The 20473-nt window shown below is 43.9% G+C and overlaps 1 pseudogene; it reads left to right on the top strand.

Moving 5' to 3' along the window:
* Positions 1-6030: 6030 nt before the first annotated feature.
* Positions 6031-6703, top strand: LOC132016386 (rRNA-processing protein FCF1 homolog; annotated as a pseudogene).
* The last annotated feature ends 13770 nt before the right edge of the window (positions 6704-20473 follow it).

Below are 20473 nucleotides of genomic sequence, written 5' to 3'. Positions count from 1 at the left end.
ATGTATCCTGGATGTATCTTGATATCTTTGTAAAAGGACTCAACTTTCCTAAGATAAAGGGTATTAAAAATTGGTTTACCTATAGAGGTAGTATTGATTGGGGAAAGGGGATTACTTTGAAGTTTAACTCTATATGAATATTAGAGGATAAAAATAAAAGGAATAATCTAGACTAAACTAAACTAAAATTTAAAAAAAGGAATTCAAAAAATAAAAATGCAAAAGAAAAACATAGGTGTATGTATCAAAAAGTTCAGGTTAGAAAGGTATTATGGAATTTGATGTACTGTACAACTCGCTGTGATGGTAAATAGGTTAAAAAAATTACCTATGTAATTTACCTATGTGTGAAAAAAAAATAACCGGAATAGTGGGAACAAGTGAACAATACAAGTTTTCCTATGAAGTAGTGGTTGTTCTCTTGTAGTCTTTTTTTTTTTCTTTCTTGGTTTGTTTTCTGGGGGAGGGGCCTGTCACGTGGGTTGTCAGTCAATGATGTTTCCTGAGTTAAGTCCTCCTGCCCCCCTCAAGGGGGTGGGCTCTCAGGAAACTGGTTTTTTTCAGGCTTTTGTTCTCTGGCGGTTTTTATGCTTGTTCACTTTTTTTTTTCCTCTCCCCTTGACCACCTTTGATGGTTTTTGTAGTTTTAGAGGAAAACAAACCGCATCCTGATCTCCCTCTCAGAGAGAAGTCTCAGTCTGGGTGCAGAGCCTAAATAAGTTCCCCCTTGGCCGCTGGCAGAGCACGTTCCAAGTTGCAGACCCTGGAGGCGCAGGATCTTTTGCTTGTACCCAAAGCCAAGGCAGTGGCTGCTGTCTGGGAGCTCCCGACTGCCAGAGAGGTTCCAAGTAGCGATTGCACACTGAGATTTTGCTTCTGGCCTGGGCTGGGAGTGCCCGGCTTGCGCACACCTCTTTCAGAGGCGGCGCACGTCTCGGGCACTGAGAACGGGGCGCTGGTTCATAAGCATCAGGCTGGGCTTTTGCACACCTCTGTCAGGGGAGAGTTTGGGGTGCGTGGCTTAGGCTTTGAAACAATGGCGCGGGTCAAAGAGTGCTGGCCGGGCCTTTGTAACTCTGGGGAGCAGGAGGGACATGCGTGCATATCTCAAGCTTTGTGGTAGGGCTTGTGCGTTCTGCCCACTGGCATGGCTCCAATCCCCTCACAGGAGCTAGAACCCACGCATTCTCGGGCACGCTGGTGGCTTAGGGACCAAGAGCTGGTTTCTCCGCCCGCACTTTTTCTGCCTCAGTGCCGGGGAGGCTGTACTGGGACCGGGGACTTAAGCCCCTCTCCCTAGCCGCCCTGATTCCCACAATTCCCCCCCCCCCCCCACATGATCCTTTGCTCTTTTGGAGTGCTTTCAACCAGTCTCCAAGTTAATGTTGGTCCCCAGACGCAGGGCACTCTCGCTCGTATTGGGGTATTATTTTCCAACTGGTCGCCTCTGGTGGCTCCCTCCCCCTTTTGTTTATCTTCCGATATCAGTCTGCTGTACCCATTCTGCTTTACCTGCCCACTGGCGTCTTCTGCCCCTGTAGAGATCCAGACGTGTATAATTCTGATCTCAGGCTGATTTCATGGGTGATCGGAGTTCTTTGGTAGGTAATCAGCTCACTTTGGGGTACCGGCTGAAAAGGTGCCTCCTCCTACTCCCCTGCCATCTTGTCCCCCCCGAAATTGAATTTAAATAAAAAAAATTTAAAAAGTCAATTGCTTTCGTATATACCAGCAATGTACAAGTGGAATTTGAAGTTAAAAACACAAGACCACTTACATTAGCAGACAAAAAAAAAATTAATACTTAGGGGCAGATCTAACGAAATATGCACAAGATCTATGTGAGAAAAAGTATAAAATTCTGATGAAAGATAACAAGCAAGGTAAGATGTGAAGTGGAAAGTCCATAATCTTGGGTAAGAACACTCAATACTGTTAAGAGGTCAGTTCTTCCCAAACTGATCGACAGACTCAAAGCAATCCCAATCAAAATGCCAGGAAGTTGTTTTGTGGATACCAACATGTTGACTGTAAAATCTGGATGGAAAACTGGAAAACCAAGAGTCCCAGAGTAGTCAACAAAATATTAAAGGGGGGAAAAAAAAAGGAAATTGAGGATTGCCACCACCCAATCTCAAGACTTACTATTAAAGCTATAGTGATTAAGACAGAAGGTGGTTGGCAAGAGACAGGTGTTTGGAACAGAGTGGAGAGCCCAGAAAAACATCCACACACACAGGCAAAGGCAACTCAATGGCAAGGACAGTCTCAACAAATGGAACCACAAAACCACAATGGGACATCGATAAGAAAAAACAATGGGACATCGATAAGAAAAAAAAACACAAAAACAAAATAAAAGAATAAAAACAAACTTTTCACACCTTTCACAAAACCTAAATGTAAAATGCAAAACTTCTTAAAGATGACATAAGAAAAAATGTAGACATCCTTGGATTTGGCAATGATTTTTCAGATATAAAATCAAAAGCATGATCTACGAAAGAAAAACTGATGAGAGGGACTTTGTTAAAATTAAACTTCTCTGTAAAAGACACTGTTAAGAGAATGAAAAGACCAGTCACAGAGTAGAGAAAATATCTGCAAAACACATCCATGGTAAAGGACTTAAAACGAAAAATATAATATAAGGATGTCTTAGTAGCAATAAGAAATCAAACCTAATTTAAAAATGTGAAAAGAGCAGTGGCTGGGAGGTCCAGTCGGTTAAGCATCTGCCTTTGGCTCAGGTCCTGGGATTGAACCCCACACTGGGCCCCCTGCCCAGGGAGAAGCCTGCTTTTCCCTCTCCCACTGCCGGCTGCTACCTCTCCGTGTGCTTTTGCTGTTAATAAATAAATAGAATCTTTAAAAAAAAAAGGATCTGAAAAGATGCTCAACATTGTATGTCATTAGGAAAATGCAAATTTAAACAAGGTACTATTACATATCACGTAGAATATAAAAAATCCAAAGCACTAGTAATACCAAATGCTAGCAAGGATGTGGGACAACCGAACTCTCATTCACTGTTGGGTCAGAATGCAAAATGGGAGACACTGTGTGAGACAGCTTGGCAGTTTCTCACAGAACTAAACACACTCTCATTATAAAATCAGTAATTGTACTCCTTTATATTTACCCAAAAGAGCTTAAAACTAGTGTCCACACAAAAACCTGCACACGGATGTTTACAGCAGCTTTATTCTCTGAAGTGCCAAAACTTGGAAGCAATCCAAATCTCCTTCAGTAGGTGAACAGGTACACTGTACCACACCCACACAATGGATTATTTGGCAATTAAAAAGATCAATTATTAAGCCACAAGACTTGGAAGAACCTTAAATGCGTATTGCTAAGCGAAAGACCAGTCTGAAAGGCTAAATACTATATGCTTCCAACTCTATGGCATTCTGGAAAAGGTAAAAATTAACCAACATTTTTATTTTTTATTTATTTTTTAGGTCATCTCTATACCCAATGCCGTGGCTGGAACTCACAACCCCGAGATCAAGAGTCAGATGTCCTAATGACTGAGCCAGCCAGGTGCCTCTGAAAAGGAAAAACTCTAGACAGTAAAAACATCCCAGGCTGCAGGGGTGAGGGAGGAGTGTGCAGACAGAGGAGAGGAAACAAATAGATGAGGTACAGGGGTTTCAAGGCAATGAAACTAGGCTGTAAGATACCAACACTAGGTAAATAACATTATACATTTGTCAAAACCCACAGAACTATAGAAAGAGGAGTAAACCCTAATGTAAACCATGGACTTTAGTTAATACTGTATGAATGCTGGTTCATCAGTTGTAACACATGTACCACAACAAAGCAAGGCATTAATAATAGGAGATAGTGAAATTAGAAGAAAAATAGCTTCTCTTTGTACTCAGGGGTATTTCCTATCTGAACCCAGGTAAAGTACAAATCCCCAAAAGGTCAGAGGTTGGGAGATCACAAGAGGTGTTGGAACACAGGAAAAGAAATGAACAAACCAGACAAGTTGCAGGCAATTAAGAACCATTAACCATTAGAGAAGCAGTGACATCACTCAAAATTAAAACCAAGTAGAGTTTAAAAGTTTAGCTACTTTACTAACTAGCTGCAATCAGGGATGGCAAACAAAAACTAATTCAAAGTAACCTGGGAATTAATCATTTAAAACTTACCAAAAATCCAAAATTAGTAGCTTTAATGCTATGAAAATAACACAGAATTTGGAAAGATTGAAATTCTATAAGCTGCCAAGAAGTAAAACACTCCTTCCCGGACACATGGACTTATAAAATCACTATGTACTATCTCCACGAGAAGCAGAATCCCCCAGAACTATCACTTTGTAATGATGAGAAGTACTAAGAGGGCACATGAAATTTATGATTTCTGCCCTGAAACACATCCCATTTCATCGAGACAAAAAAACAAAATAGTTAAGCACTAATCTGCACACTACATAGGGGTTGAAAGACAGAGAAAGTTTGTGTGAGCTCATGTATGTGTGTGTTTCCAACCATTCTTGAAAACAATGGACAACAGAGACGAATAAATGCCCCTGTACATCCCATAAATATTCCTCAAATATTTATCATGCAACTCTGGCTCTGCTCTAAGACCTGGGGACACAGTCATGAAAAGACAAGGTCTCTGCTTTTAAGGAACATATATTCTAATGCAGAAATGAGAAAATAAACATGTAAACAAACAAACATGATATTAATAAAGAGTGATCAAATAGTGATTAATGAATAGTGATTACAGCTAAAAAGAAAACAGGACACTGTAAAGGTTTGAGTGACAAATGGGATGTACTTTAACTTGGATGAACCAGGAAATATAGAACAATGAGTTGCAAGTGTGGGAAGAGTGTTCCTGCACAAGAGTGTTCAGCATGTGTACAGAAATGTCCTTGGAGCTCTTCCCTCCAGCCCCTGCTCTCAAATCTCTGACCCAGCTAGGTGGGGATATAATCTAGGACTTGTGTCTCCCAAAACTCATTCTAAATCTTTGTTCGGTGACTAAATTATTCAAGCTTGAGAAATTAAAAACATATGCTAACAAGATCTTCCCACCATCTACAGAGAGATCATCTTAAAAGCATCATAAAATAGTAACACCGAAATTCTAAGGAATTTCTGTTCAACATTTTAATCAATTTTATATCCAACTCCTTTGTTGAATTTATATACCTGTTTGACATATTTATGAAGAGACAAAAAAAAAAACCCTACATTCCTTAAATGTATTCATCCATCTTACAAATATTTGAGTACCCAATTACACTCTGATTCAGCTGATTTCTTCTCTTTATCTCTTTTTTCCCCTCAATTTAACACCAATAATAATCTATGTACGCTTTTAGTTTGCTTTTCGAACTTAATTTCTTGAGCTATTAAAGGAATTATCTAGTGCTAGAGTTCTCAACACTGGTCACACATTAGAATCACTTAAGCAACTTTTTTTTTAAAGATTTCATTTATTTATTTGACACAGAGAGAGAGAGATCACAAGTAGGCAGAGAGGGAGGAAATCGTGCTCCCTGCTGAGCACAGAGCCCCATGCAGGGCTCAATCCCAGAACCCTGAGACCATGACCTGAGCTGAAGGCAGAAGCTTAACCCTTTGAGCCACTAAGGCACCCCCTCACCTGAGTAACTTAAAAACAAAAAGCCCAAAGGGCACCTGGCTGGTTCAGTCACTGGAACATGCAGGTCTTGATCTCAGGGTTGTGAGTGCAAGTCCCATGTTGGGTATAGAGATTACTTTAAAAAAAAAAAAAAAGAAGAAGAAGCCCAAGCCCCAGTTTGTGATTAATTTGTTTAAATGTTTAAAGAAATTTGATGCTAAACATTGTAAGACTAGTTAAATAACAAAAGATATATTTACATAATAATTCTTGCTCTCAAATTTTGAACAAAGAACTTACTAATAATCAATAACTTAGTAGGCCAACATTTTATTTAAATGATAAGTTTTATGCTACTACAAAGAGTAAATTAGAAAATCAAAAGCAAGGAAAAATGGGCATGGTGTGAACATGGGGAAGCAAGAGAAAGCAAGAAAGTATGTGACTTGTAAGTGAATGCTTAGCTCCGAGATCCTTCTCTGAGAGAAGGACAGATTAAAACCTAAAAAGAAAGAAAAAAAAATTTCCCGTGCTCTCAAGGAAAGAGAAGTCCCCCTACATCCCTCCTGATTTTTCTAGTATAAACACACAGCTGGGCCACCTTACCACATCCTGGTTGGTACTGACTTTATCAACTTTTCTATTTAAGCCAAACTTGACCGGGTACAATCAATGATGGACAGGCTGTGTGCCAAGTGTACCAGTTGTACAACTGACTGTGTAATGGCTGAAACTGAGAAACCGGGGTGAAAGTATCAAGTGGCTCTAAGGATTGCCAAAGAGCCAAGATTCAAATGATTACCACGTACACACAAGACAAACTACGCAGATGACTGCTCAGTATGGAAGTAATTCAGAGTGTTACACTGTGGCATCAGCTGACCCAGACCCAGAAGATTGCTGGAGTTCCCATCATGGACATATCTAACCGTAGGACGACACTGAGTGAATGCCAGATGATGATGGAGCCCCTCACTCCTATGTCTTAATAGAGTTCCTCAGCTCTCCTTTACCAACGTTTCCTGTTGCCAGTTCATACAAGCAATTCTCCTTACCCATTTCCTCTGTTCTGAGCTATGGCTAAAGACACTCACTTTTTTATGTCTTAAAACTGATTATCTTGTACCATTTTACATTTTGTTGCATCTTTTTATAAATCAGATGACCGCTCACAAAAGAAAAAAAAAAGGAAAGGAAAGATCAAAAGGGAGGACAACAACAACAAAACACTTTTTTTGCCGGGAACCCTTCTTACCAAGTGCCAATCAGATCAACTTTATCTGATGTTACATCGTCATATCTCCTCTATCATCAGGGAAAGTAGTTCACATAAGAAAATTTCTCTATAAAATGAGTGCCGGGCTTACATTCCATATTTGGCTAATTAGAATTTCATTACGATGTCTGTCTCAAACTGATGCAGAAGAGAATGGAATCTTGTCATCAAGACGTGACATCAAACTAAGAACCCACAGGGTAAGCACTCAGCTCCTGTGACACGAAGATGGCTCCTGGGGATGGGGGACCCTGGGCAACAGTGGCTGACCTGCGGGCCTGTGGCTATCTGCCGTCTGTCACTCTTCCCTCTTCCTCCTCTGTCAGCTGCTATCTCCAGCTGCCGTCAACAAAGTCCACTTCAAACAGCCATCACTTCCCCTGGTCCCGTTCACCGTAGCTAAGCTCCAGGCCAGGCGTCCAGATCATCAGCCCTGTGGGAACTTCTAAGGGAAGAGGTGGCCCTATTGGTGAAATGCAGGCGCCAAGGCGTGCGGACATTGTGCCATCTTCTGCGCTATTCTTAATGTTCTGATTGACCCACTTCCCTCATTTCCCACCCGTGGCCTCTGGAAAGGAACATATTATAGTAGGATTTCTAAGGACTGATGCGTGGGGGTCAGGAGATCCAGCCTGTGGTTGGCCCCAACTATATGTGTGGCTTTAAAGGAAGTCAGGAAGTCATCACACCTCAGGCCCCAGTTTCCTTATCTGTAAGCCAGGAAAATGGACTAGAGTCTTTTCAGAGAGCCGGCAAAGATGACATAGATAAGCACCACCTCATTATACTAACAAGCAAACAGAAGGCTGGAGGCGAGTGATTTTCCCCAAGTCAGACATAAGCAGGCAGAGAGCAGAGCCAAGGATGGGACCCATATCTGCAGGTCACAGCTAATCAGCCAGCACAGCACAAACAGATCTGATCAGCTGCTCGTTTTTCCCCCTTTCCATTTTGTCCATCAGAATGCATGCTCCCTGCAAACAAGGACACACAGGACCTTCTTCCTGTCTCAAAATTCCCAGTTCACCCAATTAGAGGGAGGAGCCTCAAGGACTTACCCTCCACCACACACACATGGTTCTTTTACCTATGGAACATGACGGTACATACATTCACCATCCAGAGGGCTCCTGCCTTCACTTCTCATGGAAAAGGTCATCATGTGCCTACCCGGGGTGCCAACAAAGCCACAGGTTCCAGAGAGGAACTGACGCAGAGAAGTTCGAAGGAGGCAGACTGGCTCAGTGCAGAAACAAATTGTCTACCAAGGAAAACTACCCCACGGGGGACTGATTCTCTTTGAAATACGTTTGAGTGTGTGGGAAAATATTTTTTCAAGAACTGGTAGACTAACCAGTCACCTGGTACTTACAAGATCACATCCGCATTCTGACAAGAGTGGCCTGCCTGCAGTGTAGACCAGGGGCCAGAAAGGCAAGGAAGGCGCAAGGAGACTGGGTGAGAAGCTTCTACGGCATGATGACGAGGGTGCACTGCCAAAGTACGAGAAGAGATGGAGAGAAGTATATGGACTGAAGAGGTTTAGGAAGCGAAATCCACAGGACTTGGTGTGACAGACTAGATTTTGGAAAGGTGACAGAGTAGGAGTTGACTTCTGGTTTCCTGACTCCCAGCTAAACGGATGAAGTGTACTGAGAGAGGCAATAGAATAAGAAAGGTGGTTTTCAGTGGAGGAGGTGCTCACGAATTCCATCTTGAACCTGATGAATCTGAGGGGCCACAGACACATCTGAGAAGAAAGGTCAGCAAGTCTGATACACAGAACTGGTGCTCAGGAGGTGTGTGGGCCAGAGATAGGAATCTGCCTTACCTGACAATAGGTGGTCATGAAGCTGCACAAAGGTCATCTAGGGAAAGAAAGGAACACAGGGCTGAGTCCATAATCAGCATTCAATTGCTACCAGGAGCATGACTTTGCACAGGAGACACATCAGAGAGGTAGAAGAAAGACAGGATGCAATGCAGAGCATTTGGTCTACTGCAAAATCGAGTAAAGAGACAGAGAAAGGTCAGGTGCGCTGACTTACAAACAGCTTTGGTAAGAACTCTTTAGTGGAACGATAGGGCCTGAAGGGTGGAAGGTGGGAAAGTCAAGTCAACCCCTGAGCACCAGCTGCGATGCGTGACAGTGACAGGGCAATACCTAGAGGTGGGGCAGTCAAGTGGGCGAGGATCAAACAGGAGCGCGTGATGGGAAGGAGTGCAGGGGAGAGGATCCTCGCAGGCTCCTGGAAGGGCGGGAGGGCATGGACTTCGAGCCAGAGTGGAGACTGAACCCAAGGAGGAAGGAGATCCCCTCCCCGTACCAGGCAAGGAGGAGAAGGGGACAAATATAAGAATGGGCTCATGATCAGCAGGATGGAGGAGGTCCCGTGGGATGGCTGCTAATTTTTCTGTATGACTGGAGATGAAGTCATATGTTGAGATGGAAGAGGAAGGCTACGTGTGATGTCAATAGCACACCCATGTAAATGGTCTAATTTATCTGTTATGCCACTTTCTCCCCCTACTACCAATACCTTATGTCCTGCTCATCTATTAGCTGGCTGTCAACCCTAAGGATTTTCGTATTTCTAAGCTGACAAAGTATGATGTTACCAGTGCCTCTGCCCTAGGTGACCCTTCCCCATCTGCTATTCCTGCATTTTGATCACCTACCTCTTTTGCATACCTTTCCCCTTCTATTTCTCATTAGATCTCATAAACATGACTTTTTAAGTAGTCTCCTGCCACCAGTCAGCTGGAACTCAACAGATATGACCATGCAACTTCCTGCTGTAAACCTGACTGCAGCTCTACCGTGAAGACTGCATCAACGTGGACCCCTCAATGTATGCAGTGTCCAAGGTGCAACCCGCAGCCCCACCCCATCTCCCTTTCTACCATCCCAGTCTCATTCCAAAACGTGCCAAACAATACACCTATGTAGAAATATAATCCTGACAGCAAGCTCTCCACTCATTTCTGCCTCGGAACTGTAACTTACAAAACATTTCTCTGACAGAAACACAAACTGCAAATAACCTTTATCTCCAGCTTCCACATAGAAGATCAATACCACTTTACACAGAACAGCTGTTCCATGTATTTTCCTTCTATTTCTGAAGGGGTCACGTTCACTAACACTACAAATTGTACATTATATACAGAAGTTTCAGAGCCTTGAAAAACACGGAATTGCTGGCATTCTAGCCACTTTCCCAGTTTGCTCTCTCCCTACCTCTAAGTCCTACTTTAGAACTGCTATTTTGAGATTTCTATTTTCTAAAGCTGCTTTGACCAAAGGCATTCTGTCAGCTCAGAGTGAGAAAGATGGCGGGGCTAGTAAGTGTGAGAAAATGCTAGTGTTAGGCCCAAAGGAAGCCTGATGAAGTCCAAAGACAGACAAACTAAAGAGAATTCCGTGCTTTTAGATTCTTTAAGTCTCTGTGTGTGCCTTTTCTTCTTCCAATGACCTCTCTCCTCATCATATGTCCTTCATTAACAGAAGGTCTCTGGACCAGAGAATTCACTCTGTGCTCTCCTTCAGACACTCCATTCAATTTACACCCTTTATTACAGTCGTTTAACATCACCATACAAGAACAAGAGTACAATATACCTTCATCTGGACACCCCTACATATTAAAAATGATATGGCCACACTGCAGAGGATCCAGACACAAGCACATTTAAAGCCAGAGTTTGGGAGATGTGATCTGGTCCTCAGAGATCTTAAAGGATCACCTCGCTACCAGCCGACAAAACACAGCCAACAAGTAGATATGCGAGCATGTTTATGTCCAGTCCGCTCTAGAATGGGCGGAATCGTGTGTTTGTGGCTAGCGTTAGTTCGATCGCCACACCTGCCCCCAATTTCCGAGACCCCCCCCTCCTCCTGCTATCCTCCCCACATTTATTTTGAGATTTTTCTTTCCTTTTTCCTTGCTCTTTCTCCCACTGTCCTCCCCTTTAGTGGGAATGTCATGGTCAAATGATGATTCATTTATCTTTTTTTTCTCCGTGAGATTCTGACAGCTCAAACCACAGATCTCACGCGCGCCCTTCAGGCTGCAGCTTTGTTGTAATAGCCCAGGCCTGGGCTGCCCCTCCCAATGCTGTGATCTCCCAGAGATAGCACGAGCAGTCCTTAGAAAGGGATGGGACACAGCAAGACAATGGTATACAGTGAGTCTTGCATTCAAGTCACTCCAAACGGGAAACTGGTCACTTTTTTAAAAAACATGAGTACAGAATCTGAAACAATATATTCCCTAGCAGTGGGCCTGGCAAGGCCTTGTTGAGGAAAATGTTCCCAGTCAATATTCAGAGACTATGACAGGTAGGATGAGAGCTGGAATCTTATTTGGAGAATCAGAATAAATTGCCAGGGGAACAACTATGAAAGTGCATTCTATGCCCTGTTGTGGTCATTTGGATATAGGGAATGAAAGCCTCGTTATTTGGTCTTTGTTTGTTTACTCTTATTATGAAAATTCTCAAACATACACCAAAGTGTGTAGAGCGGAAGGATCCCGGCCCTTCCGAGTACTTATCACTCTGCTTCCCCAACTGTTTCATAGGCCCTCCTCCTCCTACTACCCTCGCAGTGCCTGTACTTTCGTTTTTTTGGGAGGGGGAGGTCTGGAATATATTTTAAAGTAAATCCCAAACATCACATCATTCCCTGCTCCCCAAATACCTTGGTTTACACATCAAAGAAGGAGGAGGAAGAGGTGGAGAAGGTAAAGACTGAGAAGGAGGAGGAATGAAGAAGAGAGATTTCCGCACAGGCCCACAATGCCAGAATCAATAGGTCTAATAAGCTATTCTGATTGGCTCTGAGAGGCATGACTTTTATCCCAAGGCCACACTGTTAATAAGCGACAAGGGCGAAGTCAGGTAGTGCAAACAGCAAGGCCCACACTCATCACCAAGGCTCTGAGAGAGGGGGCAAGGGTGCCAGACGGACCGAACAAAGTTGTCTGGGAACCCCACCTGCCCTAGGAGTCCAGATGAGCAAGTAGTTGAACTGTTTCTTACCTTCATTGTCATTCCTTTCTGAAATGATTGCCGGCCTTTGGTAAAGACATGAACCTGAGCTTGTGCAGGCTGGGGTACTGATCTTGGGGATGCTGAAAAGAGTAGGTGCCAACAAAGCATGAAAATCCCTGCTGCCTGTTCTCCTTCCAAGTCAGGAGGAAACAGTCAAGACCCCATACAGTGCGCTGCCACTCGGAGCCCCTGACTTTGGCAGTGACCTGGCCCACCAAAGCCAGGAGCAACAGGCAAGACCCCAGATGCTAATGGAACACCCTGGGGAGGACGAAGGAAAGGCAGAGAGTCAGCAGAAACCTTCCCAAAGGACATTGCCCTCAGTTTCACCTGGGAGCTGACATTCAGCTGGTACACACCCATTAAGCCACGCAAAGTTTGGTGGTTAGCCTCTGGCCAGAGCCTGCTGTGTGTCTCCCTACCCTGAACCCTCCCCAAGATCCCTACCATGGCCTTGGGATCCAGGCACTTGGAGTGTAACACATGACTCTGCAGGGGTCCTCGGGCCAGCTTTTGGTTAGTTAGTTGTCCATGCTGTTAAAGATTTGCCTACTGTTACATGTTTGACTCTCGTCTTTGGTGATGGTACCTATTTCATAGGAAATAGGAGCTGGAATCCAGGAAAAAGTCTGGAAGATGAAATTAAAAAGTGGATACAAAGCTTCTAATCAGAGCCAGACACAATCGGTGATCAACTATATCCCAGTCTCTCCCCTCTTCTCTGATCTATACATTCCTTAATGAGGAATGAGACTTTAAGTAGACTTTTTTTAATCTTCAAGTCTCTCTCTCTCTCTCTATTCCCTAACTTGCCTCTCTTGCCTTCATTTCATCCTAGAGCTTGTGCCCACCACTTCTTTTCTAAGTAAATATTAACCCCCTTTGACTCTGAATCTCTGGAAAATTCTCAGTTCCCTATTTTTGCTGGCACTGTGACAGGTCCTCATTTCTCCTTCCCACTCCTCTCTATTTATAGTTTTCACATTTTTTTTGGCAGGTTGGCTACAGAACACTCAAAAATTGCAAAGAGAAATATTGTGTTCTGGAAATTCGTACCAGCATTTTTTCCAATATCGTCCTTATGCTCTTCTGATCCTCTCTTGAACTATTGGACTAAAGCAGCTGACGCTTCCATCAGCAACCAGAGTCATCCTGTCCACTACTGTGGGAACAGAGGGTTTCCATTTGGAACTGCAGACTGAGCCTAAAGTCTGGTGGCCCTTTAGTGCCAGGATAGCAGGTATGGGGTGGGTGGGACGTGAAGGACAAACATCATGGTAGAGGTCTCCATTCGACCTCCATTCCTCATTGTGAGGAAAGCTCACAATGAACCAACCGGGCCATTTCAACATCTTCCGTATTTTCCTTATACCCTGTTTCATTCCAGAGTGGATGTGAGATCATTTAGTTTGATTCTTAAATATTTCCCATTCCAATCGGCAGCAGACTCATCCTAGGGGCTCCCAAATTCTGCCTCATCTTCCTAATCAGTTAGTACCCAAAATTGGGTATGATAGTGCCAGAACATTCTTCCATGTGTATTTTATAACAGACTAGTATTTTATTAATTTTTATTCAAACTAATAAGAATGATAAGGGTAAGTTTTTTTTTTTTTAAGCATAGGAAAAATCATGAAGGACATTGAAATGAACCTAAAAGATTATAGTGTCTTCCAAGAGAAAACAGGTGTCGTCTCTGGGCTGTCTTCTGGGCTGACCAGTTCTATGGGATATTCTGTGCCTTTCTTGTCTTTGAGCTATTTTGCAACTCTATAGATTGTACATAATTGATGTGGATGCAGATGATCTTGTCTAGTGATATGTAAATGAATTTTGTCCACTGGAAGTACAGTTGACCCCCTTTCCTTTGGTAGAAGGCAGTTTTGCACCCATTTGCATTCTATTTGCATATCTATTTGCATCTATGAAAGCAAATTCGTTTAAGTATTACTGATTGTATATGTGTCTGCCTTGAGATTCCTGCTTGAAGTGGTGGTAATGTCTTAGTGGTTCCTGAGCTAATGAATGAATTAAACAGAATCCCTTCGCGTTCATCTCATATTTGTAAAATGGTCCTTATTTAATCTTTTCAAGAAGATGATACACTAGCAAACCATGACAAGATTCTGGTAAATGAAAAGTGCAATGAAATCAAATCAGAACGAATTTTAGAATTACCTTCAGTGTGGCCCACGCTATGCCAGAGGCAGAGAATGAATGAAGCTCGAAGATGGGGCTTCTGGCCCCCAGGAGTTACAATAATCTGTGTCAACATTGGCATGCCTGACAAATGCATGTGACTTTCCCATCAGGGTTTCCCCGGGGGTTCAGTTAACCTTTTTCTTCCAAGCTACCCTCTCTTGTAGTGACATCAACTGTGCCCTAGGTTTCAGCTCCCATTCCCTAGCCAACATCTCTCCCACTGATACACGACCATCTGTTTCTTTCCTACCCACCAGGCCCGTGTAACTGACTACCTACTCGTGCTATTTCACTGTGATGGCCCACCTGTGCCTCAAAACCCATCATGTTCAAAACTTGATTCATCATCGTTTCTGAAAGAATGGCTTATCCTCCTTTGTTTTGTTTCTTTAGAAATGATTCCACTAATGCCAGCGGCATGCACCAGAAACCAGGAAGCAATCATACAGCTGAGCCAACCTGCTGTACTTTAAAACACTTGACCACAATTCTCCAGTGGATACTCAACCCTGGCTTCAAACTCCCTTGTCTCTCCAGTGGGTTTGCTTTTCCTCTAATGGATGACCGTTTCACACCTTCAAGACTTGCCTCAACAACCCCTACCCCCACCTCTTCTGAACTATGTCCCCTCACTCCCAGCTCCTGTCCTAGGGATGAAGGAGCAGAAGGCAAGCTGAGGACAAAGCAGAAGCTGGCGCCCTACACCCTCCCTCCATGCCATATGTGTGACATTCCTCAGGCACTCCTGGCTGCCCTAAAGGAAAAACTATGCTTAACTGATAGAGATCCCAGTCCTGCAGGACAAAAGTCTCCCTCCATCTACAAATATCCTAGCGACTTACAAGGAAGGAAGAAGCTTTCTCATCAATAGCCTGACTTCCGGAGACCCATACCTCAGTTTCTGGAAGCTCTAACATCACCCTCCCCTCCATAAAATTGAGGGAGGCTGAGGGGGAGGGAGGTGTAAATAAAACTGAATTTCTTCTCAACCCGAAGCCCACTGACAAGGATGTGTGATAGGAAGAATGTATCATTTCTCCAAGAAACTCCCAACTGTCTTCATGCTTCCCCTCAAGGCAAAAAAGCCTTGACTTGACAATAACTAGGTCTCCCTTATCCTGAAATTCTTCTTTAGCATATGACAGTCCTTCTGGACTCCCCCTTTGTCCTCACCTTCCTCAGCTCCCAGTCAACCACGCCTCTGTCTGAGCAGCTCTTTCTGTCCCTGGGTCCTGCCCCCGTGTTTTAATAAAACCACCATTTGCACCTAAGATGTCTCAAGAATCCTTTCTTGGTCATTGGCTCTGGACCTCGCCCCACTGAACCTCACCTGTGTTCCAAAACGTCATCACTAGTGTCACACTTCAAGAAAATAAAAGCCCCTTGTGCAGGAATTCCCTTATCTTACAACCACCCAATCAAATCTATACCTACATATGTATCCATTGTTAATTTGTTTTTAGACATGTACTCAGCAAATATTTAGCCATTACTTACTGTGTGCTACACACTTCCCTGAGTGTTTGTAAATCTGTGGCGAACGACACAGAAAAGTCCCTGGCATCATGGAATTTACATGGTAATTGGAGAAATGTACAAGAAACACAGAAAGAGTTGAAGGCAGAGCAGGGTTATTGAGAAGAACAGACACCCCCAGCTGGGTCCCCTTCCTTGTGCCTGGGATTTGTTCCCTCCAGCCCTCTCCAGGACTCCACTCCCAGGGTCAATATCAAGTTCTCTTTCCAATGGATCCTTCCAGTCAGAAGACAAATGACCTTTTTCTTAAAAACAAAAGAAAAAAAAACCCAAATGAAAGACTTAATTTAACATTCTATCTTCCTACAGCATCCTCCATGTTTCTCTCCCCACCTCATTCCCAGAATAGCTTGTAAAATATTTGTCCACACCTGTGGGTGAAGGGTACCATGTCCCCAAGGATAGTTGAGAAATCTCTATAAAGAATCCTTTTGTGCAGATCATTTTAAGGGAATCCATTTCCAGATCCAAACTCCACATGTTCTCTGTAGGACATGTGATATGCCCAAGAATGGGTCTGATATCAGGATACTCCTCTCCTTCCTGGAAGAGCAAGACACCCAGATATTATTAGAGTGTAGGACTTGGGGTGACACCAAAGTTGAAATACCAGTTTTGTTTCAAATAATGCCCTTCTGTAGGCAGCCTGGGGACTCCGCCTTTATGGTTTCCTCTCCTTATTAAGGGTGAAGGTTAAAATCGGAAAGTGGATTTGGGCAGATGTTAGAAGTGCTCTGAAATTAGAAAAACAATCAGTTTTGGTTAGTGACACTCATTCCTTCATATTTAAATTAAACTACATATATTTAGGGGCATAATAGGAAAAAGCATAAGTAAGGATTTTAATGGTTTCATTCCATTCCAATGTGGTTTGGAAAAGAAAATAACAGAAAACTAGACTGTTCTGCTTAAAAAAAAAACAAAAACAAACCCAACTTGTAGCAGGCAAATGTTATTCCAATGAAGTCAATCCTTTCCTATCTCATTTTCTTTTTAAAGATTTATTTATTTATTTATTTATTTGGCATTGAGAGATAGACACACACACACACACACACACACACACACACACAGAACACAAGTAGGGGGTGCGGGGGAGGGAGAAGCAGGCTTTCTGCTGAGCAGGAATGTGGGCCTTCATCCCAGGCCCCTGGGATCATGACCTGGGCCAAAGGCAGCTGCTTAGTGACTGAGCCACCCAGGTGCCCTCTATCTCATTTTTTAAATGTTTAATATTTTCAACACCGAGTTAATAAAATATACATATACTGTGATGAAAAGTTTATGATTAAAATTTTCAGATGTCCACTAAAAATGTGCAAGGTGCATGAATTCTCGTAGGCGGTCTATGCACCATACATGCCTACCACTAGCAAATGTGGACGTACTCGGTGTCTCTAGGTTCCCGCTTCCTTAGTGCCCTCTTAACCTTAAACCCTCACGTGGTTTCTCTTCCTACCATCCTGGACCTGTATTCTCAATTGGCTTCTCTATCTCATCTCCGCACCTTTGAAGAGCTTGATTCTGGGTCTTCTGTAGCTATGCGCTTGCTCTCTCTCTCTCTCTTTCCCTCAACCAGGGTTTCGCAACCTAGCACTATTGATACCATCTGGGTGACTCTCTGCTCTGGGGATGTCCTGTGCACTGCAGGACAGTTAGCAGCATCTCTGGTCTCTAGCCACTAGATGACAGTAGCACCACCCCACCCAGTGGTGACCACCAAAAATGTCTCTGGATATTGTTCAATCGGCCCTGGGAGCAAAACCCCCTGCCTCCCAGCCCCAGTTTAAAAACCACTGCTTTAGCTGATTCCATTCAGCATCATTGATTTCAGTTCTTTGTAGAAGCTGAAGTCTTTAATCCTAACCCGCCCTTGAAGTCTTTAATCCTAACCTGCCCTTGGAGCTGAGAATCACGTGGCCAGCTGCTTGCAGCATTTCTCCATGAATATGTAACGGGAATCTTATTTTCACCACGATTTATAACCTGTTCCCTCCTCAACCTGCACCTGTCCTGGTCTCCCCATCTTAGTAAACAGCATCCCCACCTTCTACTGGCTAAAGCCTCAGACCCTGGGATAAATTCCTTTCCCTTATCTCGTATCTAATCCATCAGCAAAACCAACTAATTTGACCTCCAAAACAGAAGTCAGACTTGATCACTGCTCTTTATATCCACTGCTCCCATTTGAATCCAAACCCTGAAATTTGTTTTGCACTTCAGACACGGTTAACAGTCATTGGTCCCATGACTACACCTACACAGATATTTTACAAGATCGCTAATCACCGCCAAGTTGCCAAATCCAATGATTAATCCTCAGATCCAAATGACTCAACCTGTCAGTCCTATAGACACAGAAGTCCCTCCACTTCTATGGAAATATTCTATCTTTTTCATCATGATGTTGGCTCTCCCTTCCTCTTCCACACTGGTCAGTGATTATGGCTCCTTTCCTGGCTGGGTTTTCTTGAGCTTCCTGACCTTTAGGCATCATTCCTGTGCTCTGGGACTCGGACCTTCTGCCTGAGTTTTCTGCTGTGTTAAAAAAAAAAAAATTCAGCTGAGTACATTTTAAAGAACCTATTGGCTTTATTCAATGATTCATGAAATGGGCAGCATCTAAGCTTGCAGACTGAAATGAGCTCGGAGGAGCTGTACAAAACGAAAGGCTTTTATAGGCAGAAGGGAGGAGGAGCAAGGAAGTCACATCAGGCAAACAAGGCAGGTTGGTTGTGGCCAGATGACTTGGCTGCCGGGGATGGCAGGGGTCTGAGGGAGTGGGGATCAGGTGGTGTCTGATTGCCTGGGCTCAGATTCCATTTCTGGGACAGCTGAAATAATAATTAAGTCTGGTTTGGATGACGTGGGGCTTAGCATAAGCAACTCCATTTTGGGCCTCTTGTTTTGTTTTTAATAATTACTTTGTAACAAATAATAACAAGTTTAGTAACTTTAAACAGCTCAGTTTACCATCCTACCATCTCTAGCTGTCAGGAGGCCAGACACAGCTTAACCAGGATCCTCCGCTCTGGGTCTCACTCAAAGGAGGAGAGAAGGCACCCACCAAGCTGTGTTCTCACCTGCAGGTTCCACTATGGAAGGCTCTGCTTCCAAACTCACTTGGGTTGTTGGCAGAACTCATTTCCTTGTAGCTGTGTGATTTGGGGGGCAGCCCATGCTGGGGAGGGGCAGAGAGATTCTCCAGGCTGTTAACTGGAGACCATCCTCAGCCCCCAGAGGATGCTTGCGGTTTCCTGCCATATAAATCTCTCCACAGGTGATTCCGAACTTGGCTCTTTGCTTCTTCAAGTCCAGGACAGCCTCTCACTCCAATCAGTAAAACAGTCTGATTTAATATAATGAGATCATAATAGTGACATCTTCTTACCTTGCCAAATTCTACTGGTTAAAATTAATTAATTAATTAATTGCAAGTCCTGTCCCATACACACTCCCGTCCATACTCACAGGGCAAACACCAGGGGGCAGATATCATGAAGCTGCCTTATTGAGTTGCCAAACACACCTCTGTTCACTGCGAAGGTAAGCCCACTTCTTCTCAGAGCTTGAACCCTATGTCCTAACGGTGCTCATATTTGTGCCTCCAGCCTGGACCTCACCCCTGAATGCCAGACTCGTGTGTTCAGCTGCTGGTTGGGCATCCCCATGTGGATTCAGCCGCCATCTCCAGAACCAAACACTTGTTGCCCATCAAACTTGCTTCTCCCATCGTCTTTCCCATCTTAGCAAGTGGCAACTTCACTGTTCCAGGGCCTTGGGCCCCCAAAATTGTAAAATCATCCCAACTCTTGTCTTTTCTGCACACTCCACACTTAATATATTTACAAACCCTGCGTGTTTTGCCTTCAATATACACCCAGAATCTCCCCCCTTCCCCCCACCCCTGCATCTACTGCCCTGGTCTGGGCCAATACCCCCTCTCACCCAGATCAGTGGTCCTTAACCAGGAGAGTTTTGTGCACCTGCCCCCCGCCAGGGGATTTTGACAGGGTCTGGACACACTTTTGGTTGTCACAACTTGGGAGTGGGAAAGGGCGCTCCTTGGATCTAGTGGTCAGTGCACAGGACAGCTCCCCATAGCAAAAATTAATGTGGCCTTAAATGCCAGCAGTATAGAAATCTCAGTCTACATTAATGCAAGTAGCATCCCCACCCCACAACCCCACAAGTCCGTTCTGCACCCAGCAGCCTGAGTGATTCTTTTCTTTTCTTTTTAAGATTTTATTTATTTATTTGACAGAGCGAGAGAGAGATCTCATATAGGCAGAGAGGCAGGCAGTGGGAAAGGGGGAGTCAGGCTCCCTGATGAGCAGAAAGCCCAATGTGGGGCTCGATCCCAGGACCCTGAGACCATGACCTGAGCTGAAGGCAGAGGCTTCACCCACTGAGCCACCCAGGTGCCCTGGTCCTTTCTAATCTAAATCAAGTCAAGCCTCTTCAAAACCATCCAAGGTCTTCTTGTCTGGCACAAAGTTAAAGGCAAATCTTTACAAAGGCCTTCAAGACTTTATGTGATCTGACCCCACTACCTTCCTTCCCTACCTCCTACTACTTGCCCTCTTGCTCATCTTTTGCCCAGTATTACTGGTCACCATGTCATTCTTTTAACACACCAGATGTGCTCCCACCTTGGGCTTACTGTTTGCTTTGTGTGGGATGCTCTTCTCCAAACAGCACAACTGCTTGTTCCTTAATTTCCTCCAGGTCTTTCCTCAAATGAGGGAGACTTCCCTAACACAGCCCCATAGAAAATACCAACCT

Source organism: Mustela nigripes, chromosome 4, assembly GCF_022355385.1.
Source record: "Mustela nigripes isolate SB6536 chromosome 4, MUSNIG.SB6536, whole genome shotgun sequence".
Classification (NCBI taxonomy): Eukaryota; Metazoa; Chordata; class Mammalia; order Carnivora; family Mustelidae; genus Mustela; species Mustela nigripes.
The sequence above is the reverse complement of the archived record's forward strand: the minus strand, read 5'-3'. Positions and strand labels throughout refer to the sequence as shown.